Source organism: Lolium perenne, chromosome 5, assembly GCF_019359855.2.
Source record: "Lolium perenne isolate Kyuss_39 chromosome 5, Kyuss_2.0, whole genome shotgun sequence".
NCBI classification, from domain to species: domain Eukaryota; kingdom Viridiplantae; phylum Streptophyta; class Magnoliopsida; order Poales; family Poaceae; genus Lolium; species Lolium perenne.
The window spans coordinates 26,940,781-26,951,192 of record NC_067248.2 but is presented as its reverse complement, the minus strand read 5'-3'; the positions used below and the strand labels follow the sequence as shown (position 1 = coordinate 26,951,192).

At 43.3% G+C, this 10,412-nt stretch overlaps 1 pseudogene; it reads right to left on the bottom strand.

The window, feature by feature from the left end:
• Positions 1-3,839: 3,839 nt before the first annotated feature.
• Positions 3,840-5,064, bottom strand: LOC127303138 (flavonoid O-methyltransferase-like protein Os11g0303600; annotated as a pseudogene).
• Positions 5,065-10,412: the final 5,348 nt, after the last annotated feature.

Below are 10,412 nucleotides of genomic sequence, written 5' to 3'. Positions count from 1 at the left end.
TAGTGGTGCAAGTGAGCTCAAGGTTGTCTAGGGCCACATTTATAGACTCGGAGGTGGGCTGTTTGGTTGGACGTTTTCTGCCTTTTGGATGGGCTTATAAGCAACAAAAAAAAAGGTTTTTTGGTTTTCCTTTTTCTTTTGATTGAATATTATTGGTACTACGTACTCCCTCCTTGCCAAGGCATAAGGCGTATAAATCTTTGCACAGTTTTTAAGAAGGTGATCGTTTGAGAGGAAAAAACGGATTCTTTCCTTCCTTGCCCCTGCATGCACGGAGTTAATTCATCTCTCAGCCTTCCTTGCCCCTGCATGCACGGAGTTAATTCATCTCTCAGCCCCTGCATGCGCTGGAGTCGAGGAGAACAAAGACACCGCGTGCGCCTGCATGCGCTGCATGCGCTGGGACGGAGTTAATTCGGCCGCTGGAACGGAGGGCTATTTTTGGCATCTGATCGATCGGGAGGGCCTCGCGCCTTAAGCCTTGACCAAAAAGGAGATTTTTTTTCACGCCTTAAGCCTTGGTAAGGAGGGAGTATAAGCCAAAAGCTAAAAGCCAAAGGGTGGAGGCGTAGCATGCATCGCTCCACTGATTAATATGCCACGTGTAACATGTGGTTGTCCACTAGTGGTGTTCCACACTGCCATGTGCATGAATAAGGCTGACCATAGTGCTAAGTATCATATACTCCCTCCTTGCCAAGGCATAAGGCGTATAAATCTTTGCACAGTTTTTAAGAAGGTGATCGTTTGAGAGGAAAAAACGGATTCTTTCCTTCCTTGCCCCTGCATGCACGGAGTTAATTCATCTCTCAGCCTTCCTTGCCCCTGCATGCACGGAGTTAATTCATCTCTCAGCCCCTGCATGCGCTGGAGTCGAGGAGAACAAAGACACCGCGTGCGCCTGCATGCGCTGCATGCGCTGGGACGGAGTTAATTCGGCCGCTGGAACGGAGGGCTATTTTTGGCATCTGATCGATCGGGAGGGCCTCGCGCCTTAAGCCTTGACCAAAAAGGAGATTTTTTTTCACGCCTTAAGCCTTGGTAAGGAGGGAGTAGTAGTATCATGCATATGATACTTGTGTATGATACTATCCCTATAGTGGGTAATATCATAGAGTAGTACTATCATAGTTATGCTATATTTATTGCTATTTAGAATCTAAATGCAAATTGATGTATAAGATTTGTTTGGCATTAACTTTTCTCGTGCTATGCGCTATGATACAGTATCCACCTATGATACTCTAAACTCATCTCTCCTCCTTAATTAGCTATCACATCAGCATTTTTGTGGAACCAATATGCATGATACTAGCTAAGATACTACCACTATGGCTAGGCTAAGGTAACAATTAATAAGTTGGATGAATATGAACAATATATTTGCCAATGATTTTCTATTTTAAGGCACTATTTTATTTGCTGGGGATGATTCGAGGCGAGCCATTGTCACATGGGACCACTAGATTAATTATTTCTTTCTTAATAAGTAAGAATACAAGCTTGTGGTACTGCTTTATTTGCTAAGAGACGAGTCGAGGTGAGGCATACGTTTCGTATCACATGAGGCCACTGGCTTGATTTATTTTATAAAAAATAAGGACAACATTTATGAAGTATGCCGTGAATCAGCTGTTTATGGCAGCGCTCTATTTGCTAGCTAGGGGACGATTTGAGATGAGCCATGCGTTTTGTATCACTTGTGGCCGCTGTGTTAATTTTTCTTTTTTAGACTCTAGTCCACTCTTTAAATCACAAGAAACATAATTTTTGAAGAAGAAAAATGATCTGGCACTAAAAACGAGTAGTCCGACTTAAAAATTCCAAAAGGACACCGAATCGTAGGTATAATACACCGTGTACTTACAATTTCAGATAAAAGGTTCACTTGCACTTCGCTGAGCCAGTGGTCACCAGGATCAGGAATTGAGGATGACCCTCACCAGCATGTTCACTGGAACTTCCAATCATGTGAGCATGAATAGCATTGAGGTAGTACTTGGCTGTAGTAAAGCCGATCAATGCATTTATTGTGCAAAAAATAGAGGAAATACAGATTTATTACCTTTGTTATGTAAGAATTTTTAGAAAGCTAAATTGGCATTAGACTGCTCATAGTGGAAGTAACATAGCTAGTAACATCACACATATCAAGACATTTTGGTGACATGGCATGCTAATAAATGAAGAAAGAGAGTGATGTGGTAACTAGCTATGTTATTATAACATCACACACATCAAGGCAAGATGAGTCTACAACATAATAAATGATACAATGCATGACACCACATATAAGTTACTACCCACTATGAAGATAGTAACCTAGACTAGTAACATGGCATATGTTACTAGTCTAAGTTACTCCCCACTATGACCAGCCTTACATCAATACTCTTAGAAGGTACTATACAATAGGTGGGTTAAGGCCCACCTAAAAACTAATGATCGCTCCCAAAGGCCAATGCTCAATGCCGACTTCTCTGATGTTTTCAGAATGTGACTCGATGCTCAATATATTTGTTAAAAGAAAACACCAAGTCCCGTGCTTAACATTTAATACTGTTCAGGTATTTTAACTCAGAGAGGGAGCAGTCCTCTCTCAGTCCAGATAAAATTATTTCACCAGATTCAAGGGAGGCATAACTGTTTAAAGAAGCATCAATAATCCTGACCAACATTTACACGATTTCCTTATGTTATACATGCAGCTCGATGCAATAGAAGATGGTTCAACTATATTGGTAGGCCATATGGTGCCAATTTGCTTGTTCTCTAGAGAAGTAAAACTTGAATGCTGAAGCAATACAAGGTGCCAATTTGCTTGTTCCCATTTGGATCATGCACCTTATACTAGCAGACCAGCATACACCATTTGATTACCTTTACCTGCAACCAAGAAGTCGCTTCTCACCAGTTAAGGCCCACCTAAAACCAATGTTCAGCGGGACTTTAGACTAACATTACAAAGCATCTTTCCGTTGTGCAATGTTAACATAAGGAGGAGTATTGTTGGGAATTCACCCAACCACGTATATCTTGGAAATATGCCTTGGAGGAAATGATGTGATGATTATATTTCAGTATGTATTCATGAGTTATTAATATCATCTTTGAACATCATCAGTGGCATGTATCAACAAATATGTGACTTGTTTGTGAGACCATACACTGTATGATGTTTGTTCTAGGTCCCTAGTCGGTAATGTTACATGGACAAATATCCTTTACTAGTCCATGCTTCGATTGATGAATATATTTCACAACTCATGGGCATAGAGATGCCAACTCGATTGATTGATAAAGTTTCACAACTCATGGGCATAGAATTGCCAACTCGATAGTATCTTATATAGCTAATTAAGAAGTTCATCCCCACTAACCTACTTCTCTAAACATGCAATTATGCCCCCTCATCAGGCCGACCACATCAGTCATCCCACTTCCACATCATCTCATGCATGCAGTTCCCGTTGATGCCTTTCAGACCCGATCATTTACGCTCCCAAGAAGTCCACAAGTCATCATAGTAGCGTGTATCTTTCCCCCTTCCAGCCATTTGATCTTTCCCCTTCCTATTTTGTCCCTATAAATACCCGATGTTTCTTTCCCACCGCGTCCTCCAACCCTCTTCTTTCTCATCCGCCATCCACCCCGTCCCTAGAATCCTCCATGGCTCCATCTGTAAGTACATCGGCTCCAAGCCTCAAAGCAGTTGTCTACAGGTCATAGCACTGGCCTCCTATGGCTTCGTCAGCACCAGGAACCATTCGTGCATCGGATCACCCCGTGGGATTGTTGCCGGCAACCCGCGGTGACCCCTACACGGATGTGCCTCTCTACTAACTCCGGTTCTTACAAACATTTGGTGCGGCCATGCACGACAATCTAATGATACAATTCGATGATGTCCATACACCCATAACATGACTCATCTTCCAACGACTGAACCCCGCGTCCATGAATATCTTGCACCACTCGCTCTTATCACGCTCCTTGCCTGCAGTGATCACCATCATCAACAGATCGAACATGACATGGGCTTCGTACATGGATTTTGAAAGAGACCCGACGACGATGTCCATGAAGATGACTTTCCCCCTAGTTTGGGGATCGCCTTCCTGCATTGTGTCAGGATCTTCATGTTGTCCTCATCGTTCCAATCATGCAACACATTCTGCAACAAACATTAAACATCAATCGTTTAAATTAAATGGTTCGTAATAGATTTTCACTCAAAGAAAAGCTTATTGGGTTACCTTGAGGAACACGACATCAGCCATTGGGATGTACCTCATCATGTCGCCCGTGACGTACTTGACAATACCATCACCCGGGATGGAATTGATCACATTGGGGAGGTCCCGAACCGAGCACTTGATATGCGGTAAAGCCTTGGAAATGAACCTCGCCGTTATGCCTATCCCGCCAGCGACATCGACCAACAAGGATACACCCTCAAACACCTCGCTCCAGTTGTCGATGATGAAATTCATTGCAAATTGGGTATTGGATGCCATGCCAACATTGAAAAAGGGATTCACCATTGGATCATGAGTCGTGATTGTCCATGGGTCTATTCCGTGGACCATCCTAAACGACATCTCAGGCGCAGCCGAACCTTCATCACTTGTGAACTAATCGGAGAGGTGCAACGCCGGTGTGACATCGTGTGTTTGGGAAAGAACGAATGGCGAGAGCCGAGAGGTTTGTGAAGATGTTCCCACATGTTTCATCATCCACTAGGAGGCGAGACAACAACGTGATACGGTAGGTAGTGGCTTCCCCACTTTTTGTGCACTCCCCTGTTGCCGAATCATCAGCTATGAAGATACCCGCCGTGGCAAGGAACCTCATGAGGCGAAGTAAGTAGGGCTTCTTGCTATCGAGTACTGGAAGGGCAGCGAAAAGGTCATGTAGTGAGGCGTCGCATCCACAACGGTGGATAGTATTGGGTATACCAAGCTTTATTGAGCACTCAAGTGCCATGGATTTAAGGTGTCCAAAGGTGAGGTTGCAAAGCTCCGCGTGTGTCTGCAAAATCTCAATGTTGGAAGAGTTAGTCATTAATTGGTACTGACTATATATAATGATTTACTAGTTGTTGGTGCAAGTGCTCAAATGTTGGTGAGGCCAAAATTTATAGGCTCGGAGTTTCTTGAGTCTATTAGCTGGCTCAAGGTGGAGAGTGCAACTCCATATCATGTGGTGCTCCACTACTTGATAGGCCACCTGTCAACATTGTTGAATATATAAGCAAATATCCATATGAAATAATCAGTACAAGTAATTGATAAATCATGACTATGAAAACAACGAATAAACTAATCGTGCAGACTAGTAAGATAGATGAATAGATCGCATCTAAACAAGACAAACCGATCGCATCTACCACAAAAACTAGAAGAAGGAACTCTAACAGAAACTGAAAGAGAAACGACAAGATCACATACTTCGCAGCAGCATCGTTGTCGCCCACGTTGAGGTTGTCGAAGAAGTCGATGAGGTCCGGGAAGAAGTTGTCGGTGTGGAGGAACTCGTTGTCCGATGACGACGTCGTGATGCCAGTAGTCGCGCCGGAGCGCTCCCCAAAAACCTGATTGCCCCTCACCCGTACAGGTTCACGAGAGGCAGGGTTCCGGAGGCCTACTATCCCGGCAGTCGGTGCACGCCGACGGACGGGATGAGAAAGACGAAGGCGGCGGCGCAATGAAGTGGAAACAGGTAGTCGCGTATGCGTCTAGTGCAGGCTAGGGTTGGCGTCCGTGCTTATATAGTGCGGTTCGGGAAGGTCGTGGGACGCAGCCCACGTCCGAGTCAGCACAGCCACGATCCAGAAAAACCGGAAGGCAAAACGGCTGAGTAACGCGTTCGTTAATGACTCAAAATTTATTACACAATTAATTTCCCAAATAGCAAAAAGATAAACTCGGCTCGGCGAGATTCCCGCAACCCGCGGCGCGTCGTGACGTGTCATGACGAGGCGAGGCGAGGCGGGCGGAGGAGGAGGAGGAGTGCGCGAGGGCTCTCTCTCTTCTCACTCACTTACTAGGACTAGAACAACCCACCTTATATACTAGTCCAACTCTCTTCCAACTAGCAATGTGGGACTAAACTTCAGCTCCCACTAGTGCTGCCACTGATTTTTGGAATGAGCCATGTGAGTTTCAGAATTTGATAATGAGCCATGGGCCAAAGGCCAAATGCCCAAAATTCCAACAATCCCCCACAAACTCTCATTGGCACATTTCATCAATAAGTTTCCAGAACATTGTTTTATATACCGGTATGTCGTGGAGACTGTTAAGTTGAACTTCCACTTAAAGCTTCATATTACACTAGATTGCAACTTGGATAGTGGACTATACCTTGAACTACAAGTTTTCTGCGCACTAGCTTCATACAAAGCCTAGACCGATACTAGGCTGCCGCGAGGCTTCCTCGCGATTTGGAGCTTATACGTCATACTCCAGGGCCTTTCATGAGTTTACTAGAGTCTCCTAGCTCTAATTCACGAGATCTCCGATCACATAGAGTGGGTTACCACCGTGGGCAGCTCATAGTGTGGGTCTCATACCCATCTCTCTCGATGCATTTCTAGCACATTTCGTGATAGTCCCTTTGTGAAGGGGTCTGCCAGGTTTCTAGACGTATGGATATAATCCAACACTATAACTCCGGAGTTTCTCATTTTCCTGACAGTTTTCAGTCTCCTCTTCACATGTCTTGATGACTTCATATTATCCTTAGAACTGTTTACTTTGACGATCACAGTTTGATTATCACAGTTCATAGGAATAGCGGCTATTGGTTTCTCAACCACAGGTAAGTCCATCAAGAGCTCACGAAGCCACTCTGCTTCAACAGTGGTTGTGTCTAATGTTGTGAGTTCTGCTTCCATAGTTGACCTCGTAATGATGGTCTGCTTGAAAGACTTCTAGGAAATAGCGCCACCTCCAAGTGTAAATAAATAACCACTTGTGGCCTTAGTCTCATCAGCATCAGATATCCAATTTGCATCATTATAACCCTCAAGTACCCTTGGATACCCAGTATAGTGAATGCCATAACTCGCAGTGCCTTTCAAATAGCGCAAAACTCTCTCAAGAGCATGCCAATGAACATCTCCAGGTCTAGACACAAAACGGCTGAGTTTACTTATAGCAAAGGAGATGTCAGGCCTTGTGGCGCTGGCTAAATACATAAGCGAGCCAATGATCTGCTAGTATCGCAATTGATCTCTAGCAATTCTTTTATTCTTACGAATTATCACACTAGGATCATAAGGCGTTGGAGAAGATTTGCAGTCGCTATACCCGAAGCGACTCAGGATCTTTTCCACATAGTGGGACTGAAGCAATGTAATCCCACCATCGTCATCCTTCAGCAGCTTGATGTTTAAGATCACATCAGCTACTCCCAAGTCCTTCATCTCAAAACAACGAGAGAGGAACTCCTTGACCTCCTTAATCACAGTAAGGTTGGTCCCAAATATCAATATGTCATCGACATAGAGACAAAGAATAACTCCCTCGCCCCCACCATGGCGATAGTATACACACTTGTCAGCTTCGTTTACAACAAAGCCTTTAGCGGTTAAAGTTCTTTCAAACTTCTCATGCCACTGCTTAGGCGCTTGCTTAAGCCCATACAAAGACTTCAGTAATTTACACACCTTTCCTTGTTGACCATCTACTACAAATCCATCAGGCTGCTCCATATAAATTTCCTCTTCAAGCTCTCCATTTAGGAAAGCAGTCTTAACATCCATTTGATGAACGAGAAGACCATGTGAGGCAGCCAAGGATAGTAGCACTCGAATGGTGGTCAATCTGGCAACAAGTGAGTATGTATCAAAGAAATCTTCACCTTCTTTCTGGGTATAACCCTTGGCCACAAGACGTGCCTTGTACTTTTCAATAGTACCATCAGGCCTAAGATTTTTCTTGAACACCCATTTACATCCTACAGGTTTGCACCCATAAGGACGATCAGTAATTTCCCAAGTTCCATTGGCTAAGATGGAATCCATCTCGCTACGGACAGCTTCCTTCTAGTAGTCAGCATCCAGAGATGCATAGGCTTCTGAAATAGAAGTGGGAGTATCATCCACGAGGTACACAATGAAATCATGTCAAAGGACTTTGAAGTTCTCTGTCTCTTGCTCCTTTTGGGAGCTTTATTGACATCCTCCACAGGATTATCAAAGTGTTCTATAGCCATGGTAGGTTCAGGAAATAATTCCCGAGTAGATGAACTGGGCATCTCCTGAATTGATGAGCTAGACATTTCTTTCATAGGAAAGATGTCCTCAAAGAAAGTCGCATAATTCGACTCCATAATTGTACCAACATGCATGTCGGATACCTCAGATTTTACTATCAAAAATTTGTAGCCAATGCTATGAAATGCATATCCCAGAAGAACACAATCCACGGTTTTTGGTCCAAGCTTGCGCTTCTTGGGTATCGGCACATTTACTTTTGCCATAAAGCCCCAAGTTCGTAGGTAAGAGAGTTTCAACCTTTTCCTTTCCCATTTCTCAAAAGGAGTAATGGTTTTGTTCTTTGTGGGGACACGGTTTAGGACATGACACGCAATCAATATCGCCTCCCCCCCACCATGCCTTGGATAGACCCGATGTATCTAACATGGCGTTAACCAAATCAGTTAGAGTACGGTTCTTTCTTTCGGCCACCCCATTTGACTGAGGTGAGTAGGGAGGCGTCCTCTCATGGATAATACCATGTTCCGCACAAAAAGAATCAAACTCGTTGGAAAATACTCTCCACCACGATCATACCTTAGCCGCTTGATCTTTCGATCAAGTTGGTTTTCTGCTTCAGCTTTTAAGATTTTGAAGTGATTAAGAGCTTCATCTTTAGATTTCAGGAGGTACACATAACAATATCGAGTAGAGTCATCAATTAAAGTCATGAAGTATCTTTTTCCTCCTTTTGTCAATTCACCATTCATTTCACAAAGGTCCGAATGTATAAGCTCCAGCGGTGCCAAGTCTCTTGCCTCCGCAGTCTTGTGAGACTTACGTGGTTGCTTAGATTGCACACATACTTGGCACTTGGATTTATTTATTGACAATAGCAAATTTCGGAATTATATTCATATTCGCTAGCCGCGTCATGCACCCAAAATTAATATGACAAAGTCGTGAATGCCAAATATCGGACTCACTATCATTGCAAACATGATTAATAATTTGAGTACATAAGTCTGATATCCGCACACATAACCCTTTCCAACAAATTATCCACACTTGGAAATTACAACTTTATTGGACTCAAAAACCAACTTAAAACCATCTCGACATAAAAGCGATCCGCTAACGAGATTCTTATTAATGGAGGGAACGTGCTGCACATTCTTCAGCTGGATGGTCTTTCCCGAAATAAACTTCAGATTCACCGTACCAACACCACGAACAGAAGCACGTGAGCCGTTTCCCATTGCTGGCGTGTAGTTGACACACGTCTGTTGGGAACCCCAAGAGGAAGGTGTGATGCGTACAGCAGCAAGTTTTCCCTCAGTAAGAAACCAAGGTTATCGAACCAGTAGGAGTCAAGGAACACGTGAAGGTTGTTGGTGACGGAGTGTAGTGCGGCGCAACACCAGGGATTCTGGCGCCAACGTGGAACCTGCACAACACAATCGCCCTTACTTCAGACAAGACGAACATGCATAGCAACTCACATGATATTCAACAAAGGTGTAAAAGTTGATGGCGTCCCCAGAAACATGGTTATCGCTCAACAAGCAACTTATAAGAAATAAGATACATAAGCTACATATTCAATACCACAATAGTTTTTAAGGCTATTTTCCCATGAGCTATGTATTGCAAAGACAAAGAATAGAATTTTAAAGGTAGCACTCAAGTAACGTACTTTGGAATGGCAGAGAAATACCATGTAGTAGGTAGGTATGGTGGACACAAATGGCATAGTTTTTGGCTCAAGGATTTGGATGCACGAGAAGTAATCCCTCTCAATACAAGGCTTAGGCTAGCAAGGTTGTTTGAAGCAAACTCAAGTATAAACCGGTACAGCAAAACTTACATAATAAAATATTGCAAGCATTATAAGACTCTACACTGTCTTCCTTGTTGTTCAAACACCTTAACCAGAAAATATCTAGACTCAGAGAGACCAATCATGCAAACCAAATTTTAACAAGCTCTATGTAGTTCTTCATTAATAGGTGCAAAGTACATGATGCAAGAGCTTAAACATGATCTATATGAGCACAACAATTGCCAAGTATCAAATTATTCAAGACATTATACCAATTACCACATGAAGCATTTTCTGTTTCCAACCATATAACAATGAACGAAGCAGTTTCAACCTTCGCCATGAACATTAAGAGTAACACTAAGAACACATGTGTTCATATGCAAC